Source organism: Engraulis encrasicolus, chromosome 4 (assembly GCF_034702125.1).
Source record: "Engraulis encrasicolus isolate BLACKSEA-1 chromosome 4, IST_EnEncr_1.0, whole genome shotgun sequence".
NCBI classification, from domain to species: domain Eukaryota; kingdom Metazoa; phylum Chordata; class Actinopteri; order Clupeiformes; family Engraulidae; genus Engraulis; species Engraulis encrasicolus.
Window position 1 is genome coordinate 23,826,346 of NC_085860.1, and position 6,000 is coordinate 23,832,345.

General features: G+C 43.5%; 1 protein-coding gene across 2 annotated transcripts in view; it reads right to left on the reverse strand.

Moving 5' to 3' along the window:
* Positions 1-3,374, reverse strand: part of ndrg4 (NDRG family member 4) — a 43,489-nt gene extending 40,115 nt beyond the window's left edge. For both annotated transcript variants that reach the window (XM_063196064.1, XM_063196063.1), the window contains exon 1: positions 3,061-3,374. The gene's annotated coding sequence lies outside the window, so the exon portion shown is untranslated. The remainder of the gene's footprint in view (positions 1-3,060) is intronic.
* Positions 3,375-6,000: the final 2,626 nt, after the last annotated feature.

Here is a 6,000-nt window from a genome sequence, read left to right on the forward strand (position 1 = left end):
GATGGGCAAACCACTTTCTTGATTAACTAAAAGGTCTGACCGCAATCTTATATTATCATTTGTAAGAGCTTTCATATTTCTTGGAAAGCTAGTTGTTCTTTCTGTTTGCTTTACACCATTGCCTTGTTCTTGTCACACACACCCCCCCCACACACACACTTTCTAATGACACACACCACATCATCTTTTACTATTTTGTCTTCAAAATCTTGCACCTTAACATTTTATCTTAATCTTGTACCTCAACATATCCCATCTTGCAATACTATTTCTTTTTCTATATTGTAATGGGCTATTCTCCATGTTTGTACTGGAGGAGCTGCAATGTCATTGTACAGACACAGTACCCATGTGCTGCTAGATGGCATTCTGTTCAATTCAATAAAATTCCTTACTCTTTACTTCTGCTCCATTCAATCCAATTGCTGTTCTAATCTATTCTCGTGTCCCTAGACCAGGTTGTTGATGTGTAACTCCTCCTTCCTTCTCTTCATCCCTCTTTCTCCCCTCTCTCCTCCCTCTATTTATCCGATCCTCTTCCTTGGAGCCTCTGCTGTCCTTTCCTCTCCTCTCCTCTCTTCCTCGCCTCTCCTCTCTTCTTCTCTTCTCTTTTCTTCTCTTCTCTCCTCTCCTCCTCCCTATATCTCCTCCCCTCTCCTCTCCTCTTCTCTCCTGTCTTCTTTTCTCTTCCCTCTATCTCCTCCTCTCCTCTCCTCTCCTCTCCTCTCCTCTCCTCTCCTCTCCTCTTCTCTTCTCTTCTCTCTCTTCTCTTCTCTTCTCTTCTCTTCTCTTCTCTTCTCTTCTCTTCTCTTCTCTTCTCTTCTCTTCTCTTCTCTTCTCTTCTCTTCTCTGCTCTTCTCTTCTCTTCTCTTCTCTTCTCTTCTCTCCTCTCCCTGTGGCGTCTCTGTGCCGTGTTTCCATGATGCACTTCCCTCTGCAGGGTTTATAAATTCCACCTGCCGGACGCCCACTCGGCCCCATGCCCACGCAGCCTGATACTGGCACCGCACCGCCATGCCAATCTGCTGCAGAGCCTAACGCTCCTCTCCTCTCTCTTCTTCTTGGCTCTCCTCCCTTTTCTTCTCCACTCTTCCCTTCCTTGTCTCACTCCTCAGTTCCCTCCTTCTCTGTTCTAATCCTCCCTTGCATCTCCTATGCTCTCTCTTTCCCTCCCTCTCTTGGTTTATCGTCTCATACCCTCTCCTCTCCTCTTCTCTCCTCTCCTCTGCTCTCTCTTTCCCTCCCCCTCTTGGTTTATCATACCATCCTCTCCTCTCCTCTCCTTTCCTCCCCTCTCTCCTTTCGTCTCCTCTCCTTTCCTCTCCTCTCCTCTCCTCTCATCTCCTTTCCTCTCCTCTCCTCTCCTCTGTTCTTGTTCCCTCTCCTCTCCTTTCTTCTCCTCTCCTCTCCTCTCCTCTCCTCTCCTCACTTCCCTCTTGACCTGCCCTACTCTCATCCCCTTTCCTCTCTTTTACTTTCCCCTCTGCTCTTTTTTTATCTCCTTCCCTGTCCTCCCTTTTTCTTTTTTATTTCGCTTCCTCCCCTCTCCCCTGTTTTTACTTCCCCTCTGCTCTTTCATTCTTCATTCTCACCTCTCTTCTCCTCTTTATAGTCTCCTTCCCTGTCTTCTTCTCTTCTTTCACTTCTATTGCCCTATTCCTTCTTCACCTCCCCTGTTTTTTCACCTCCCTCTGCTCCCCTTTCTCACTCCCAACACTTATCTCCTCTTCACGATCTCCTTCCCTATTCCATCGTTTCCTCTTCTTCCCGCCCTTCTTCTCTTCTGTACATATAGGATGCACCAATACTGATTCTGGTATCGGTATCGGCCCCGATACTTGCTCATTATACTCGTTATCGTACACGTCAAACACTTGCCGATACCACTCACAGATACTGCTATTACACAAAACAATGCAAATCTCGTCACATTCTGTTGACTTGAAAGCATTAGAAAAAAGTGCCGCCTCATACATTTACTAACATTTAAATCCACATGGAAATGGACAAATATATCACAAGTGGAAAAAAAAACAAAGGCTATGAATTTATTTTCATAGTATGTTGCGGGTCAAAGTATCGTTTCTCAGTACCATCAAGTACAGAAATGAACGTACGTGTACCAGTTCTCAAAAAAGTGGTATCGCGTATCCCTACTTCTCTATTGTATACTTCCCTTAGCCCCCCACTCAGTTGTGTAAACAATACCTGCTGCAGTCCCCCCCTCTGCTCCATAGCACCCCCCTGTCCCTCCACACGTTCCAGTCCACCCCTTGTTCTCAATCACTAGATTAGATTAAGGGATTAAAATGTGGTCTTGAAACCTGTCCATACCCATAAATTGCATTGCCTTGCCCTTAGATCGCATCCTAAAACCCTGATGAAACACTCTGTGGTGTTGGCTAGATAACACACTGCCTGCAGCCAAGATATGCACAATTCCTACGATAACATAACATGTTCAAGATGCAAACCTATGAATTGATCCACTCCAATAACAAACAAAATGGAATAAATTAAAGAACAAAAAAATCACCTTCACAAAGCTGTCCACATCAGTAAATTACTGTAAACTCAGACATTCCTATGTGTATACCTCAGTAGTTTTCCACTTTTAGTAAGAATATGACACGTAACACTAATGACTTGGAACTTTCAAACAACAAGTCACCAGTGCCAAACCACTTGAAAGCCCTACATACCTCGCATACACAACCGTTGAGAGAAGAGTCCATATCAAAACATGCAACAGCTGAAAGCTGTATTGAAGCTGAACACTTCAAATAGCACCAATGCACAACTCACAACAACAAACACACACACACAGACATCTGATCAAACCACGAGCCTCTTCCAATCACCCAAAACATGAATCGTCTAAACACATTAAAAGCTTTCTAAAAGTAAGGGCATCCCATCTTCGCACACTATGCAGTACTGAGATACGCAGATTGGGGGTGGGGGGGGAGAGTGCTCTGATCTTGTATTTGTGGGGGGTGATGAGGGAGATGGGGAGGATCAGTGAGACACTGTGGAGGTCATGCTGTAGGGTTCTCTTACCTGTAGAGCTGTATAGGAGACCTGCTACTAATGCGTCTAGTGTCTAGCGTGGCGTTTCAGCGTTTTTTTCCCTTCTCTCCTCTCCTCACAGGCTGTGCGGTGTGTCCTGGACTCTCTCTTTGTGTCTGTCTTGCTCTCTGTCTCTCTTGCTCGGCTCAGCTCGCCTGCGTCTGCTCGAGAGTGTGTTCCGAGTGGAGACAGATGGACTGTGTGACGGGCGGAGCGTGAGGCTGTGTGTGTGGGTGTGTGTGTGTGTCTGTGTGTCCAGGTATTGATTGTATGTGTGTATGAAAGAGAGCGGGTGGGTGGGTGAGTGGGTGAGTGAGTGAGTTAGTGAGTGAGGGAGTGTATCGGTGTCTGTTTGTTGGAGAGATGCTTTTCCTCTTTGAGCTGCTGCTGCCTTATCTGTATAGCCCCCTCCTCTCTTCTCCCCTCCTCTCATGAGCTCGCTCTTTATCTCCCTCCCTCCCTCCCTCTGTCTCCCTCTCTCCATCTCCCTCTCTCTCTCTCTCCGTCTCCCTCTCTTCCTCTCCTCTCCTCTCTCTCACCCTGTTTGGTCATAAACAGAGAGCACGTGGCTGATGCAGCAAAGCCCTGCTATCACAGCCACATCATACTCAGGAGAGAGAGAGAGAGAGAGAGAGAGAGAGAGAGAGAGAGAGAGAGAGAGAGAGAAAGAGAGAGAGAGAGAGAGGGAGGGAGAGAGAGAGAGAGAGAGAGAGAGAGATAGAGAGAGGGAGAGAGAGAGAGAGAGAGAGAGAGAGAGAGAGAGAGAGAGAGAGAGATACATGAAATATGGAGGGGATAGGAGGGAAGGAGTGCACAAAACAGAGAGCATGAAGGTAGACAGAGAGATAGAGAGAGAGGGGGTGTGACTTCCTAAGAGAAAAGGAGAGAACACAGAAGAGTAGAGAGAAATGAGGAGGGGAGGGAGAAAATGAAGATATGAGAGAGTGTGAAGGGTAGATGGAGAAAGAAAGAAAGAAAGAAAGAAAGAAAGAAAGAAAGAAAGAAAGAAAGAAAGAAATAGAGGGATAGAGAGAGAGGAAAATGAATGAGAGAGAGGGAGAGAAAGAAAGGGAGAGAGAGAGAGATAGAGATACGAAGAGGGGGGGGGGTGATGTCAGCACTAAAGGGTAAGTAGAGAGAGTAAATTTAGCAGAACAGGGTTGCTGAGTCATATTTATCACACACACACACACAGACACAGCATGCCATGCACACACCTCCACAGTCCACACACACACCTCCACAGTTCACACACACACACACACACACACACACACACACACACACACACACACACACACACACACACACACACACACACACACACACACACACACACACACACACACAGCAAGCTACACACACCTCCTCATACACAACCACCACACCCAGATGCACATAGACACACACACACACCATGTGCACAACTCCATCACAACCTCCACACACACATGCACACACACACACACACACACACACACACACACACACACACACACACACACACACATACGCACACACGCACACACATGCACGTACAGACGCACACAGAGATTATGAAGGCAGGTCAGTATGCTATATGTGTTCCAAATACGGCACTATACAGTATGCTATATATATTCCAAAGAGAGTACTATTAGGGTTGTGCCGATAGACGATATCATCGTCCATCGGCGATGGACAGCTGGCATCACGATGGACAGCAAACATCGTGATGCCAAGGAATCTTGTACTTGTGAATTTTTGAAGCAGCTGCTATAGTAATCATTACGGTACTTGACATCACATTACCGTAAAATCCTAGTAGCAGCGGTTTTCGAGACAAGTTGTGAACACAAGCCCCAAGCGGAGTGAATTATATAACTACGAAAAAAAACACAATGGAATTAAAAAACCCTTAGAACTCAGAGCGTTTTTTGTGCATTTTTACGTATCGGGCTTTGGATACATGTATGAGGGCTTCAGGGAGGTGTACTATCAAGTGTTTTATATAATTTTACTCAGCAGAATCTAGGCAATATGATGGAATACATCTAATTTTATTTAAACCTACTATATAAACATGACATAGTAAAAATAATGAAAAAATACAAAAATCCGATTTGGTTTTTTAATGATAGATGAGTATGTACAATACCAAACATACAGATTAAAGCCTTTTTGTTGGCTAAGATTGTAAACACATATGTTCTGTAACAAATGAAATCAAATTTCATTATCTACACCAAGGCACCAACATTTTTTTGCCATTATAGTGCATTACAATATAGGCGATTTTATTGTGTTTGATGTGTAACTCATGAGAATAGTGGGCTATGATACACCCTAACACACAAATTCAGGCCAACTTTCACATTAAAATGATCAAAAACCATATATTTTATCACATTCAATTGAAATGACCAATATAATCTTATAAAAAAACATATATTATCATATAGCAGTTATATATTATAGGCGTTTTTGAATTTGAGACAGGCCATTCATGTGGTAGAAGGGGTTGTTACACAGTCTAATACAAATGTTTGGGGTTATTTAGAAACTAAAAGATTAATAAGCACTTCTTTGGACATAATCCCATTAAAATGTACAATATAATCTTCACAAATATCTAAATGCTGTCATAAAGTAGCCATACACTCATAGGCGCTTTTGGAATAATGGAATTTTGTGATTATGTAATTCATGCAGTTTGGTTGTCATTCACTCAGTAAACTTATATGTTCAAGTTTATTTACAGATAGAAAGGATAAATAAGCATTTGTTTAAAAAACATTTAAATGTCCCATATAATCCATACACAAATACATTGTTATATAACAGATATATAATAATAACATTTTTAGAAATAGACTGGTGGTGACCGTTGTCAAAAGATGGGGTTGCCTAGCCTCTCTTGTTCCCTCATTGGTGTCAACAGTGAGTGGGATG